Source organism: Lissotriton vulgaris, chromosome 4_1 (genome assembly GCF_964263255.1).
Source record: "Lissotriton vulgaris chromosome 4_1, aLisVul1.2, whole genome shotgun sequence".
Classification (NCBI taxonomy): domain Eukaryota; kingdom Metazoa; phylum Chordata; class Amphibia; order Caudata; family Salamandridae; genus Lissotriton; species Lissotriton vulgaris.
In genome coordinates, this window is record NC_141691.1 from 1,536,986,880 (window position 1) to 1,537,004,283 (window position 17,404).

A 17,404-nucleotide genomic window follows, 5' to 3' on the forward strand; every position below is an offset into this window, starting at 1 on the left:
CAAAAAATGTTATGCAACTTCATGAAATTTAGCACAATGTCCTCCGCCCTGTCAGGGCAAATCCTGTCTCATGAATCCAAAGTCTATAGAAAACATGTAAGTTCCAACCTGTCATTAAGCCCATCTGGCTGAAGGCTTCCCATCTTTTTAATCCAAAAGTATTCGGATCTCAATCTCATTTTATGTGTATCAACATCTGGGCGGCTTTTGATCACTTCCAATATGGTGAACCGTAACTGGGCGATGTTATGTCCTGACTCTGTCCAGTGGGCTGCCACTGTGGATTTTATATTCTTTAACCGGATGTTACTCTTGTGTTCGGTAATCCTTACCTTAACCTTGCGTTCCGTCTGCCCCACATATAACTTGCCACATGGGCACTTTATGCCATATATAACTCCTTTGGTATCGCATGTGCTTGAATGCTTTAATTGTATCGCTTGACCCGTCCTAGGATGTGTGAAAGATGATCCTGTTATCACATTGTTGCAATGTGTGCAATTTTCGCATTTACGCATTCCTTTATATGTGGGTTCATTGGGTTCTTTTTTCTTGAGTTTGAGCAATTCTTTAAGATTCTTGGATCTATTGTATGCAAATGTTATTTGGTTGGCAAATAAAGGTTGTAGATCTGGTTCTTGGGTAATGATGGCCCAATGTTTTCTCATGATATTTGTGATTTTAGCCGATTGCATGGAGTATTTTAAAACACATACTGTGAGTTTCTGATCCTTTTTATCTTTTTTGGTCAGTAAAGATTCTCTTGGTAAAGCCATGACTTTATTTTTTGATTCTTCCAGAAGTTGGTTAGGGTACCCTCTTTTCTCGAATTTCATGATCTGTCTATCAATAGTTTCAGAAGCTTCCTTGGTGTCTGATGTAATTCTTTTGTACCGAATGAATTGAGACATCGGGAGATGTTGTTTCAAAGCCTGGTGATGAAAACTTAGGTAATGCAACCCACTGTTGCGATCTGTTTCTTTAATGTAAACACTGGTGTGTATTTGACCCTGTTTGATGGCGACTTTGACATCCAGAAAGGATAGTTCTTGATGATCTATCACATGTGTGAACTTGATCCTGGTGTGTACCGTGTTCAATTTCTCTATGTTTGCTGTAAGTTCTTCTTTTTTCCCTTTCCACATGATGAATATGTCATCAATGAATCTCTTAAAGACAAGCAATCCTTTTTGCCAATCCGGGTTGTTCAGGATGTGTTCATTTTCGAACTTTGACATAAAGATGTTCGCGTAGGAAGGTGCCCCAGCAAAGCCCATGCTGGTTCCACTGCACTGTGCATAGTATTCTTCGTTCCATTCCAGATAACTATGGAATAATGCAAAATGTAGAATTTCCATCAAAAAGATTTTTTCTGAACCTTTCACTTCGTTCTTCAATAAGCACCACTCCATTGCCTCAATTCCCTCATCGTGGGGGATCGAGGTATATAGTGCAGTGACGTCAATTGAACTCAGCCAAATTTCTTCATTTTCAGGAATCTTGACTTCCGTGAGCACATTTAAAAAGGCAGTAGTGTCTTTAAGGTGGGTGCACCAGTTTTGAACTAGTGGTTGTAAAAACCAGTCCAGATATTGTCCAATGGGTTCGGATAACGACCCACAGGCTGATACTATCGGCCTGAACGGCGGATTCGTTGGGTGCTTGTGCACCTTAGGCAACATGTAAAACTGTGGTCTCCTTGGGTACTTTATATTCAGAAATTGATAAGTTTTGTTGGTAATCCAATTCATGTCCAAAGCCTTATCTAGTATCTCTTTCAATGTGATGGCAAAAGTCTCTGTTGGGTCTTGTTCCAGTTTATGATAGATGGTAGTGTCTTGAAGATGTTGTTTCACACTCTCATTATAAAAAGATGAGTTCATTACAACTAGGGCTCCCCCTTTGTCTGCTTTTTGAATCGTTATATCGGTCATCTTTTTCAATGAATTCAATGTGTTCCATTCCTTCTTTGAAAAATTGCTTTTGGTGCCATTTCTGTAGTTTATATTTTTGATTTCAGTAGATACCACACGCTCATATGCATCTATAGTTTTGTGGGAGATGGGAGCACAGAATGTGCTTTTCACCTTAAATTCCTTTTCCTTTTCCCATTCTGTGCTCCCATCTCCCACAAAACTATAGATGCATATGAGCGTGTGGTATCTACTGAAATCAAAAATATAAACTACAGAAATGGCACCAAAAGCAATTTTTCAAAGAAGGAATGGAACACATTGAATTCATTGAAAAAGATGACCGATATAACGATTCAAAAAGCAGACAAAGGGGGAGCCCTAGTTGTAATGAACTCATCTTTTTATAATGAGAGTGTGAAACAACATCTTCAAGACACTACCATCTATCATAAACTGGAACAAGACCCAACAGAGACTTTTGCCATCACATTGAAAGAGATACTAGATAAGGCTTTGGACATGAATTGGATTACCAACAAAACTTATCAATTTCTGAATATAAAGTACCCAAGGAGACCACAGTTTTACATGTTGCCTAAGGTGCACAAGCACCCAACGAATCCGCCGTTCAGGCCGATAGTATCAGCCTGTGGGTCGTTATCCGAACCCATTGGACAATATCTGGACTGGTTTTTACAACCACTAGTTCAAAACTGGTGCACCCACCTTAAAGACACTACTGCCTTTTTAAATGTGCTCACGGAAGTCAAGATTCCTGAAAATGAAGAAATTTGGCTGAGTTCAATTGACGTCACTGCACTATATACCTCGATCCCCCACAATGAGGGAATTGAGGCAATGGAGTGGTGCTTATTGAAGAACGAAGTGAAAGGTTCAGAAAAAATCTTTTTGATGGAAATTCTACATTTTGCATTATTCCATAGTTATCTGGAATGGAACGAAGAATACTATGCACAGTGCAGTGGAACCAGCATGGGCTTTGCTGGGGCACCTTCCTACGCGAACATCTTTATGTCAAAGTTCGAAAATGAACACATCCTGAACAACCCGGATTGGCAAAAAGGATTGCTTGTCTTTAAGAGATTCATTGATGACATATTCATCATGTGGAAAGGGAAAAAAGAAGAACTTACAGCAAACATAGAGAAATTGAACACGGTACACACCAGGATCAAGTTCACACATGTGATAGATCATCAAGAACTATCCTTTCTGGATGTCAAAGTCGCCATCAAACAGGGTCAAATACACACCAGTGTTTACATTAAAGAAACAGATCGCAACAGTGGGTTGCATTACCTAAGTTTTCATCACCAGGCTTTGAAACAACATCTCCCGATGTCTCAATTCATTCGGTACAAAAGAATTACATCAGACACCAAGGAAGCTTCTGAAACTATTGATAGACAGATCATGAAATTCGAGAAAAGAGGGTACCCTAACCAACTTCTGGAAGAATCAAAAAATAAAGTCATGGCTTTACCAAGAGAATCTTTACTGACCAAAAAAGATAAAAAGGATCAGAAACTCACAGTATGTGTTTTAAAATACTCCATGCAATCGGCTAAAATCACAAATATCATGAGAAAACATTGGGCCATCATTACCCAAGAACCAGATCTACAACCTTTATTTGCCAACCAAATAACATTTGCATACAATAGATCCAAGAATCTTAAAGAATTGCTCAAACTCAAGAAAAAAGAACCCAATGAACCCACATATAAAGGAATGCGTAAATGCGAAAATTGCACACATTGCAACAATGTGATAACAGGATCATCTTTCACACATCCTAGGACGGGTCAAGCGATACAATTAAAGCATTCAAGCACATGCGATACCAAAGGAGTTATATATGGCATAAAGTGCCCATGTGGCAAGTTATATGTGGGGCAGACGGAACGCAAGGTTAAGGTAAGGATTACCGAACACAAGAGTAACATCCGGTTAAAGAATATAAAATCCACAGTGGCAGCCCACTGGACAGAGTCAGGACATAACATCGCCCAGTTACGGTTCACCATATTGGAAGTGATCAAAAGCCGCCCAGATGTTGATACACATAAAATGAGATTGAGATCCGAATACTTTTGGATTAAAAAGATGGGAAGCCTTCAGCCAGATGGGCTTAATGACAGGTTGGAACTTACATGTTTTCTATAGACTTTGGATTCATGAGACAGGATTTGCCCTGACAGGGCGGAGGACATTGTGCTAAATTTCATGAAGTTGCATAACATTTTTTGCTTTACGTTATATTAAGAACTGTTTTTTCATATTTGTATTATTTATCATGTGAGAGAAGGTAACCTCTTTCTTACTTAGAACTCGTGTAGTCACAGTGAACTTCATTGACCGTTCCAAAATGGCCGACCGCTTTTACCCCTAGGCATATCAGCACGAGCATAAGTATTATACACAGCGTTTCATAGTTAGATTTTAACACGTCCTACAAGTGAGCACATGTTTAGTTATCAAAGACTTGCATTAATCTATTTTGGGTCCCGACAAAGGTTCACATTTAAAAAAACCTCGAGTAGGTTTTGTAATTAAGTATAAACGGCCGGTAACGCTTAATTTAGACTTAAGCTTATCAAACACTAGCCAAATGTAGTTATTCTTCAGTTTTCTTCACATAGACGTAATGTTGTGAGTTTGCATGTAGCGATCACGTGATCGTGTTACTAACCTATTAGAGCAGTTATAAAGGGGCGTTAGCGTATAGTGATCTAAACTCGGCAGGGATTGGATGAAGGAGCAGGAAGCGGGAACGCTACATTTTCACTGTGAGTACGGGCGACCAGCGCCATAGAAATACGAGAGGAATCTTTGTTTGTTTTAAGCGCATTATGTTGAATTTAAATTACAGTTGTTTCTGAATTTTTGCAATCTTTAAACCTCTAAACTCTCAATGTAATTATCAGACATGTATCGAGTAACTCGTTTATTTCAAGTGATAACATTCGTGATTTGTTGTAGGTCATGTATTTACCCAGAACGTAGCTTGGGGGCTCATTATGTTTTCTTCATTTCCTTCCGTAGAGACCCCCGACGAAGGGTACATCGTTACCCGAAATGCATTGGGTCAAAGTGTTATGTTGCACCTTTGAAACCTGCTAATGTTTGGAAAATGACGTATTCAATGAGAAAGCATCATTAGAAATACAAAAATAAAAATGACATAAAGGATATTGTCTATGAAGAATTTTTCAGTGGAAATGCATATTATGGATTAAGAGGACTAGAAGTGGTCCGTGACAAAACGTGTGCACACCCTAAACCCGAGGATAGTACCCCTGTTCTCACCCATCATCTATCAATTGGATAGTGTTCTTAGACAAAACACTTTTAAGGTTGTGGCACCAAATGAACTAGTAAAAGAAGCAAGATATACAAAAACAGAAGTGAGTGCAACTGTTGATTAATACAAGTATATCTCAAGGGCCATGAGTCAACCCACGCATTAGCTAGTTCCAGGCATAAATTAGGTGTCCCAAGGCTTCCTCTTCAGCACACTTTCTGGACCTGTTGAAGAACAGAAGAGGACTGGACCCGCTGTCTGTGACCTGAGAGGAGCTCTGAAGGACTGAGGCTGCTGCGTCTTGACCCAAGACAAAGTAGTGGGTTTTCAAGGGCCAGTTGGATGACCTCTTGTGTGGCTACAGTGGTACAAAAAGCTACACAAGGCCTTTTCTTAAAGTTCTCATCTCCCCAGTACCAATAGGACCTGACGTGGACTCTGATGGTGGTCTGTGCTTGACACCCAAATGTTGTTTCTGAGGTCTGAGACCCTTGGCTGTGTCTACATGAACTTCTTCTACCACTCCTGAAAAACATGGTGACATTTTTGGACTTTCAGAACTACAGAGGAAGTTCTGAAACCACACAAACCACCCCAGCCTATCTACCCAAGCAGCCACTGGACTAAAAATTAGGTTTCTCGCACTCAAAGCTTCTCTGTAATGGCAAATCCGATTGAGCAGGCCCTCTGTGAGAATGTATCCAGCCTTGTGGAACTCAACATGAGAAATAGCCACAGCCTTGCCCCCTGAAGGATTCCAAGCCCCTAAAAAGAGACATAGTCCCAGATTTACTAACATTTTGCATGAAGGTTGCATCACTTTTTAAATTTAGCCCCAATGCAAAAATGTATTTTGGAATTTTCTAAGCCACGCAAAGCCCGATTTGCTTGGCTTTGCGTGGCTTATTAAAAAAAAAAGGAGTACAGCTCAGTGCATAACACAGCTTTGTTTTACTTTGAGTTGGGAAGTGTTCTCATGCATTCACCCATTCATTATGATGCGAACACAAATTAATTTAGTCAGTAAACCTAGGTTTGCACTAAAATGGTGCATCTACCCGAAAGAGGTATGACAAGGAAACTATCTTAATTTCTTCTTGTTAGTTCCTCTTTCCCCATTCTGCATCACATGTAGTAAGAGGAATATGCCTCTAATTATTATTTATCTTTAAGAAAGTACCCCTTCCTACACAAAAACAATCCTGGCCATAATGCTGGCACACTTGTGACATGGTTCAAGGGTGCCTCAATTGGCGCTAAGCACCCACAAGTGTATTTGCGCTAGCAGAGAGCTGAACTGTGCTATATCTTTGTACACGTGGTGCAATTCAGGGCTCTCCCTTTGTAGTGCAGCGGCTTCCCTTGCCGCGCTGCATTGCAAGAAATGTTAGTAAATATGCTCCTAAGGCAGAAGATTACCCCTTTGCTGCTGGCCTCCCCCAGCCCCGTGCTAAGCCTTTTTTGGCTATTTGGGGTACTTCGTGCTTAGGCCACTGTGACTTTTTGTCCACATACGGTATCCATGTCAAATTTATAACCTTTTTCCCAACACCCCGAGGATTCTAAAGGCACCCACGGTTTGTGGATTCCCTTGGAGGGGACTCAAAAATCAGCCAAAACAGTTGAAATATGAAAATAATGCAGTTGGGTTGAAAAACACAGCTATTTGTGTCAAAGTTTTTACATGTAACTTCTAAGTATGACAGACTTTTTAAAGCAAAATGCCTTTACATCCGCTGGACCTTTCAAGTTGTGGGGATACATAGGACTTGTAGGTTCACCAAGAACCAGAGGAACCTAGAGCCAATAACTGAGCTTCGTCTTGCAATGGTTTTTCATTGTGTACTGGCTATATAGTAAATCTTTTGGTAAAATATAAAGAGTGAAAAAAAGGTACAAAGAAAATCAACATATTGCCAAAATGGTAATGAAATGTAGAGTTCATAAGCAGTGGTTATTTGCACATCTCTGAAATTGTGGGTACCCATATAAGGATGTGAATTAGAGGTCATTTTTCAAAATGACCTATTCTTTTTACAAATTGTCTTACATTTGGAAGGTAGAACTGCAAAGAAAGTCGATTGGTAATAACACTTGTCCTACTATTCTGTGTTGCCCTAAGCCTCCCGATAAAAATTCTACCTCACTTGTGTGGGTAGGCATAGTGCCAGCTACAGGACATGGCCCAAAACGCAACGTGGGCACATCACATTCTTCCAGTGAAAATTGACACTTTTATTGCAATGTACCTAGCTGTGGATTTTGAATCCTAGCTCAGCCGGCACCTAGGGAAACATAGCAAACCTATACATCATGTGGCTCTCACTAGGCTATGTTACCCAGAATCCTTTGCAAATCTCAAAATTTGTCAAAAAAACACATTTCTGTGAGGGAAAGTTCTGGAATCTGCGTGGGTCCACAAACCTCCACCCACGGAGCAGTCCCCAAAGTCTCTTAATAAAAATGATACCTCACTTGTGTGGGTAGGCCTAGTGCCCACAACAGGAAACAGCTCAAAACGCAACGCGGACACACCACATTTTCATAGTGAAAACGGACCCGTTTTTGCAAAGTGATTAGCTGGGTATTTCTAACCCTACCTCAGCCGGCACCTAGGGAAACATAGCTAACCTATGCATTTTCTAAACCTAGACACCTAGGGGAATCTCGGATGGGGTGATTTGTGTGACTCTCAAAAGGTTCCATTACCCAGAATCCCTTGCAAACCTCAAACTTTATAAAAAAGAAAACACCTTTTCTGCACATTTCTATGATGGAAAGTTATGGCATCTGCGTGGATCCACAACATTCCACCCACCCCACATTTCTCAAAGTCTCCTTTTGAAAATGGTACCTCCCTTGTGTGGGTAGGCCCAGTTCCCGCGACAGGAAACAGGCCACAATCACATTTTTCCAGTGAAAACTGACCTTTTTTTTGCAAATTGGCTACCAGTGGATTTTGAACCCTAGTTCAGCCGGCACCTACGGAAACCTAGCCAACCTACAAAATACTTTTAAACTAGACACCCCGGGGAATCCAGGATGGGGTGACTTTTGTGGCTTACCCCAGGTTATGTTACTCAGAATCCCTTGCAAACTACAAACTTTGTTAAAAAAACATTTTCCTCACATTTCTGTGATGGAAAGTTCTGGAATCTGCGCAGTTCCACAAAATTCTAACCACCCCCCATTTCCCAAAGTCTTCCAATACAGTTGGTACCTCACTTGTGTGGGTAGGTCTATTGCCAGCAACAGGAAACAGCACTCAACTCAACGTGGACACATCAGATTTTTCCAGTGAATACTGACCTTTTTTCAAATTGTCTACCAGTGGATTTTGAATTCTAGGTCAGCCGGCACCCAGGGAAACCTAGCAAACCTATACATTTTATGAAAATTGACACCAAAGGGAATCAAGGAGGGGGTGCCTTGTGTAGCTCTCATCTGGTTCTGTTATCAGAGATCTCTTGCAAACCACAAACATTTTCCTCACATTTCTGTGATGGAAAGTTCTGGAATCTGCGCAGATCCACACAATTTCACCCACACCACATTCCCCAAAGTCTCCCAATAAAAATTGTACCTCACTTGTGTGGGCAGGCCTAGTGCCCTCGACAGGAAATTGGCCAAAACGCAACATGGAGACACCACATTTTTACTGTGAAAACTGACCCTTTTTTGCAAAGTGCCTAGCTGTGGATTTTTATCCCTAGCTCTGCCTGCACCTAGGGAAACCTAGCAAAGCTATACATTTTTTTAAACTAAACACCCAGGGGAATCCAGGATAGGGTGACTTGTGTGGCTCTCACCAGGTTCTGTTACAGAGAATCCCTTGCATACCACATACATTGTAAAAAAAACAAATTTTCCTCACATTTCTGTGGTGGAAAGTTTTGGAATCTGTGTGAATTCACACAATTTCACCCACCCCGCATTCTAAAAACTCTCCCAATAAAAATGGCACCTCACTTGTGTGGGTTGGCCAAGGGCCTGTGGCAGAGAAGGGCCCAAAACGTATTGTGGGGACATCAAAATGACATTTCACAAAACGATCTGGTTTTGGGAGTGGGGTCACTTAATTTTTTGGCCCCAGACTCGGTGGCCATCTAGGGAAACCAACCAAACCCACACATTTCTGAAAACTAGTCACCCGGGGGAGTCTAGTGAGGTATGGCTTGCAGTACCCCCCCCCCCTAAAGTTTTCCGACCTAGAATCCCATGCAAACCTCATATTTAGCTGGAAAAATCACATTTTCCGAATGATCAAGATCAGGATCAATGAACATAAGAGCAATATAAGAACCAAACAGCTCAAATCCACGATTACCTGCCATTTCTTGGAAGCCAAACATAACATCAGTCAATTGAAATTCTTAATTCTTGAGGTAGTTGACGAATTGGAGGGAAGGGACAACCGCAATCATTTATTACAGCATGAGAATTTCTGGATCCAACATCTTGACGCACTCAAACCAAATGGAATGAACGACAGGATGGAATCCTAATGTTATCTATAACAGACTGGTTTTTTGATTGCATTGCACTTTGTCACTTTAGCCCGTTTCTGTTATCCATAATTGGCTGACTCTTGAACTTTTCCATTGATTCTATTATCCATCATGACTGTCATTCTAGCCCGTTGGTTGTGGAACATCTTCCCCCATCGAAAGTATATACACCGCAGTTATTAATGTTAATCGTATGTTGAACATTGTTATAGCTTGGCTCGTTTAAGAAACTCGTTAGAGCGAATATTATTTCTAATAGGTTAAGATCGCTTGTTATGTTACACCACAATGTTTTTATTTCCATTTTTCTTTTTGGTATTGAACTACTTATTCACAGGTTAAAATGGAAGCCACCTTTTCCTTTACACTGATACATCTCTTTAAAACATCGTCCGTCTTTTACTTTTATTTTTTGTTTCGAACTTGCTATATTTCCGGAATGTTCACCAGACCGGAACACTCGCCGGAACAGGGATCTTCCACCTTCACTCGAGCACGCTAACTCTACTGGAGTAAGTATTCTTTCAGACAACTTGAATGCACCGAGGTCGTTATATTTCTCTTGTGTAACCCAGGGCGTAGTCCGCGTAGTAGCTCTACGCGTAGCTATGCGAAGTGCACTTCGCACTACACACTCTATGCGTAGCTACGTGAACTGCGTAGTGCGGTAGGGAACTTGCTGTTCGCATTGATTGCACAGTACCGGGTGCTTGTCCGCACTGTGCAATCATTGCAAACGGCATCTTGAACAGTGCAAGCGGTCATTTTCTGCCGCTCTAGTAGGTTTGCATTCGAGCAGCAGCTTTCTCAACGCGGACTGGTAGTTTCTCATCGCGAGCGGTCGCGAGCATACGGGACCACTCACAATGAGAAACCTGACCTCCCCCGCGTTGAGAATCTCGCCGGGAGGTTTATTTTCTCGTCGCGATCGGCAACTTGATGTTGCTGATCACAAACTAGGAAAAATCTCGCCGGGATGGTGATTTTGCTCGCTCGCGGGCGCCATCTTGACATTGAGGACCACGAGCGAGCAAAAAATGCCCGCTACGCTACGTGCTTTTGCACTGTGCTATGTGCAATTTACGTAGCGCGTAGTTGAGCTAACTACGCACACTCCGCGAGCAGAGCGTAGTGTTCCGCCCAGGGTTACTGGAGATGCACAAACACACATTGCAACACAACACATATTATATGTGAATGCCCATCGATACAATCCTTCTGCTCCAATGTGGGCCAGGTCCTGAGTGCCTCTGTGCCCTGCACCTATCACTCACCCCCTCAGCCATTCTTCTACATGACCTACAGCATTCACCAGAGCTATAAAAGCCATGATGCCATCTCTTCCACATGGCACTGGCCACAGCTAAAATATGTATTCTATGACAATGGAGGTCACCAACACCACCATCACAGGAGGCCTGGTTAGTGGCTATGATCCACATTGCCTCACATGATCTGATCTGTTTCTACAGATGTGGTCACCCTTCCTGCGCACAGAAGAAGATGATGGGGGATGCCATATACCAGGGGGCTTGGACCTTCGCCCTCCGACCTGCCACACCCCCCACCTCCACCCCTTCCACAGTAATAACAGTAACAACAATGACAGTAATAGGCAAAAGATACATAGACCGCAATGAATAGCACCACTCTATACAATAATTCCACCCCCGTGGTTAAGCCGGCTCACACATTCTCACGTGCCCTCCTCCCTTTCACACTCTACGCAGACCATTCAGCCAAAACTCACCTCTATCTATCCGCCCCCGCCTTCCCTCTGTCGCCCTGTCACTACTAGGATCACTTCTAATGCTTGCCCTGCCCCCCTCCTCGTATACCTACAAATGTTATCACCCTCCTCCTTATAAGCCCCTGACCTCATCCTATGCCCCCCTCCCTATCCTCTTCTCCCCCAACCTCATTCCCCCCTGGCCACTCAGATATGCAGATACTTAGCTTTGCAGACCCTCAGTAAAAGGGTCTTCTCTTTCACCCTGATGTCTGCGGAGGAAATCACTGACAACACCAGATAGTATTACACACCCTATCCCCTCCCCCATCCACTGCAACAACATACTACGCCATCAATGATAGTGGACATGGCAGACAAGGATGCTCTCCATCAACAGCCACACCTCTCTCCTACTTACACACCCCACCACACACCCTGCCCACACATTTCCACCCTCACACGAACATATACAGCTCCAAATGTCCCACCACAAACCCCACTCCCCTGCTACACTAAACACGAGCTTGTTCCCCCAGGAATACACTCAGCCCCGTCCCCTAGACCTCAGACAGATGCCATCCAGGAAATGCCCTAAGGTGATCATGGGAGAGAGGATCTGTTCTCAGAGGCACGGACAGCGGACACCTGGTAACCCATCAACTACAAAGCGATGCTGAGACACCCGGACCACACAACCTCCCCTCCATGGATATTAATGCTGCCTGTGATAGTATGTAGATTAGCAACAACCTAGGGGCACCCAGCTGAACCCCCACACATTCGCGCTTCCCCCTCTTTGTTTAGGCAGGTACCTTTTCCCCTGTCCTTCCCTCCTTCCCAAGCCCCTCTCCCTTCCCCTAACCTCTATCTTTTCTAGTTAATTAGACGCACATATTATCCATGTTATTATTGTATATGGTTATTGTACCTGAGTAGAGGATGATGACTTTCCATGCTGTGTATTCTTGTTATTCCTTAATAAAGAATTGCAACAAAAAAAACTGGTGTCATTCTAAAGCTTTAGAGCCTTTGTTAACAAACTTGGTCCAGATTTTGTCTTTTGCACAAGATTGTTTCCAATGGATCGCAGAACTGAGACAATTAAACTCTAAAGCCTATAGACAATCGTGGGTTTCCATTTCTGATCAGATGGTCTAGTCAATCATCTTTCTAAGGGTTTTCGCAATATGAGGTCACATTGTGCTCTTGTGGCTCCTTCTTGCGACCTGCCTGTGGTTCTTAATGCATTGAAGGATGCACCTTTTAAGCCTTTGGAGTCCGTATATTTTAGTTTTTTTATTCCTAAATCCTTTTTAGGTCTCGCCTGAGCTAGCAGCTCTGTCAAGACATTTAGTAAGTGAGTTTTCAAAGTGCTACCTACATGGTTTGCTGGCCTAAAGCTTGCGTGCCCGATGTCGTGCACGAGCACAACAGCTGCTCACACTCCCTCCTTTGTTGTCAGCTGTAATGAGGCTCCTTGCACTCCCCCCTGCTGCTCACATTCCCCCCTCCCTTTTCCTCCAGCCCTTCTCGTAACCTTTGCTTTCAATCACCCCTCCTTTCTCACCCAGCCATGTTTTCGTCAGTTGCATTTGCTTGTACACTTCTTAAAACTCGCTGTTACTTATGGGGCTCTGCTCGCACTCCCTTTTCCCTTCTCCCCCAGGCCTTCTCTGCATACTACGCAGGAAACAGACAAGAGGCGTCACTGGGCCTAAAGACAGACAGAGCCATCCTCCTTAAGTGTTGTTTCCCCTGGGAGGCGAGTCATTTTACGCTTAACTCCAAACATACAAAAGGTTGTACTTTTTTTTAATAAATACTACCTTAAACAGTAATGTTTGCGGGGTAAAATTGGAACGTCACTATGGTGGGCTCATCTCAGTATTTCACACTATTAGCATTATGTTAGGGATTTTAGCCGATGTAAGTTTTTTTTTTGTTTTCAAAAAATACTTTATTTGTTAGTCACACACAACCTAAAGGAGTTTTTGTATTATTTTGTTTACACTACATTTGTACCAAATGTAAAGTTTACACACTACACTAGATGATTGTCTCTCTTCCTTCTCTCTCTTTTCTCTCTCTAATTTTCGCAGTACTTATATAACTTTCCATTATGTACTTTGAATGGAGATTAAAATTGCTCTCACACCTTTGTTTAATTTACTAGCAAAATTCATGATTTTACTCCCTTTCTCCTTCTTGGTCTCTTTGTCTCACACTCTACACTTTTCTATATGAACATCTTTTATTTATAATGTTAAACACTCTCAGAAATGGCCTCTTTTCTTTATTTTACACTCTTTATTTTCGTTGCACACTTTCACACTTTATCTTTGGCACACACCACCAGCCGTCAGTGCACGCTTTCAACAGGCACACACACCACCAGCCATCAGTGCACGATTTCACCAGGCATACACACCACTAGCCGTCAGTGCACGCTTCCACTAGGCATACACATCACCAGCCATCACCACCAGTCATCAGTGCATGCTTCCACCATGCACACACACCAATAGCCATCAGTGCACGTTTTCATGAGGCATACACACCATCAGCCATCAGTGCACGCTTCCACCAGGCATACACACCACCAGCCATCAGTGCACGCTTCCACCAGGTACACACACCACCAGCCTTCAGTGCATGCTTTCACCAGGCATACACACCACCAGCCATCAGTGCGCGCTTCCACCAGGCACACACACCACCAGTTGTCAATGCATGCTTCCACCAGGCACACACACCACCAGCCGTCAGTGCACACTTTCACCATGCATACACACCACCAGCCGGCAATGCAGACTTTCACCTGGGATACACACCACCAGCCGCCAGTGCACGCTTCCACCAGGCATACACAACACCAGCCATCAGTGCACGCTTCCACCACCAGGCACACACACCACCAGTTGTCAGTGCACGCTTTCACCAGGCACACACACACCAGCCATCACCACTAGCCATCAGTGCATGCTTCCAACAGGTACACACCACCGGCCGTTAGTGCATGCTTTCACCAGGCACACACACACCACCAGCCGTCAGTGCACCTTTTCAACAGGCACACTCCACCAGCCGTCAGTGCAAGCTTTCACCAGGCATACACACCACCAGCCATCAGTGCACGCTTCCACCAGGCACACACACCACCAGTTGTCAGTGCATGCTTTCACCAGGCACACACACACCACCAGCCATCAGTGCATACTTCCACCACCAGGACAGACTGAGGAAAAAAAGCCACAAGCAGATATGGGTCAGTGTCAAGTAGTTCAAACAATAGTTCACTCCTACTTTCAGCACACTTATAGTCTCCAAGATCCTAGTTAAAACAAATATCTATTATCACAAAATGCTGCTGAATTTCTGAGCTGAGCCCACAACTGGCACCAATGTTGCACCTGGTTTTCACAGTTTGGGAGCAAGAAGTGGAAACGTACAAAAAATCAGTCAACAAGACTGTACCAGGTGAGCATATTGCGAAAACAATTCTCTAGACGAAAATACAGATGAAATACAGATGGAGTACCAATCACAACAAGCATTGGCATAGCCAAAAGGTCTCGCTTTTGGGACCTTATAAGTATTTAGTTGTGCAGTACAATATCCTTGGTGCAACGACATCAACTGTTGCATGGCTATCCAGGGTAGATAAACAAGAGGTAAGTTAGCACTTTCGGTGGAGTATCAAAGAGTCTCCGAAGGAGATTTGTCAGGCCGCCGCATGGGCGGCTCCTTCTACGTTTATTAGGCACCACAGAATAGCTCAAGGCGGGGAATATAAATACATATTTAGTTCCAAGGTACTTTCTTCTATGATGTAGAATTATTGGATGATTTTCTGTGTTAAAAAAAAAATGTTTACTGCATGGATTGCTCAAGTCATCCTGTGTTTGAGTTTGGGTACATCTTACATAGCAATGAATCAAGCAAGGGAGTGAAAAGGAGGTAATGTCTTCAACTGCTAACTAAGTCCTTCTCCCTTGCTTGATTCATTATACCTTCTCAAGCACCCATTCAGTCCAGGCTGACTTAAGATTTTTTCTGTGGCTTGGTTAGAATCGGAAATATGGAGGGTGAAGGTGGGGGCTTCTTACGTGGTGTTTTCTTATTATGGGATTGGTGAGTCCGGGAGGAGGCAGGCATGCCTCACATGGTAATAGTTCAAGCTAGCGAGAATGACTTCGAGAAATGCAATTACCGGTATGTAATTGAAGACATTAACATTCCTAAGCAGTATACATTAGCCCATGCATTTCCTCAATTCCAACCTTTCTTTTATATGACACAATTGACAGCACATTCTCTTTTCTGTTGTTCTTGCGGCTTACAGCCATTCTGGTACTAGGTATTGCACTGCAATCCGTTCAACGGTCTGGTTCAACGCCTTGATCCTTTTCATGTTCTAGTGCTGCCGTGTATTCCATTCCATGCTCTGGTTTTACACTGCTATACCTTGCATGTTTTGGCTACATATTGCAATCGTTTCTAGGTTCTACACTGTAATTCATGTCGCGTTCTGGTTCTAAATCGCAATGCGCTCCATGTTCTGGTTCTACGCTGCTTTCAATAAGACGACAGGAGGATGTTACTATCAGTACTAGTATTTTATATAGAGCCCAGTTCATGTTCTGATCTACATTGTAAACCATTGAAAGCGCCAGTTCACGCTGTGATCTACTTCATTGTTTAGTTCTGCTCTGTAATCTACTCCAGGGGCTGATTCTGCATTAGGATCTACTTCATGTTCTGGTTCTACACTGTAGTCTTGTCCTTGTGTCACACTTTAATGCATTCCATATTTTGGTTCCACGTCGTAACTCATTTCATGCTCTGGTTCTACGCTGTTTTCCATTCCTATCTCTACACTGAAAGCCTTTGCAACTTCCGCTTCTACACTGTGATCAATGTCATGTGCTTGTCCTACACTCTTGTCCATTCCGAGTTAATTGGGGCCAGTTATAGCGCGGGGACACACTAGTTAGTGTAACCAGACGCTCTATAAATGTAATAATAATGATAAAATAATAATTCCATGTTCAATTGTGTAATGTATTTCATGCTCTATACTATAACCATTTGCTTATTCTGGTTCTATTCGGTGATTCGGTTCTTTTTCTGATTCTTCCATGCAATCGAGTCCACGTTCTGCTTCTACCCTGCAATCTACTTCATGTTCTGTACTGTAATCCATTTCACGTCCCGGTTCTTCTCTGTGATCCATTTAAGTGTTTTTCCCTGTTCCGCATTGTAATCCATTTCATGTTCTAAATTGTAATCTGCTCCATTATCTGGTTCTAGGCTGTGATCCATTTTATGCAGTGGCTTTACACAGTTCTCCGTTCCAAGTTGCATGTTCTACACTGTAAAACAACTCCTGGTCTGCACTGTAATCTAATTCAACTGCTAATTGACACTTGTCCGCACATCTGCAATTAGATCGGTGACGCCGCCTTTAAGGCAGTCCGGCGATCACTTTCAAAGGCTTCCTTGGCTGACGGAGTCTTGCTCGGTTTGTTAGCTTAAGGGAGTTGTTAGGTGGAATTTTTTTTTTGGGGGGGGGTTTGCGGGGGTGTAGTGGAGCGTACAGAAGTCATTTAAAGTCATACCATTCTTCTAATTTAATTTTACTCTGTTTTAACCACTAACGCTATATTCATAGCATTCACTAAGCCTTTGTGTGTCACCTGTAGCGCCAAGTGGGTAAGCGGTCTCGATCAATGAGGCGCTGCCTTGTAGACCTTGACGTTATCAATTATTACAGCTCTCTGATTACTTTGGAATGCCTGTGGACCCGACTCAAGGCCGCACTGGCCGCGCGCCAACTTTTACCTCCCGAGCATTTGCACAGAGTGTCATCAGGCAGCACCAGCACATCACACAACATGCACGCGGTTAATTAACAGCTCGGTAT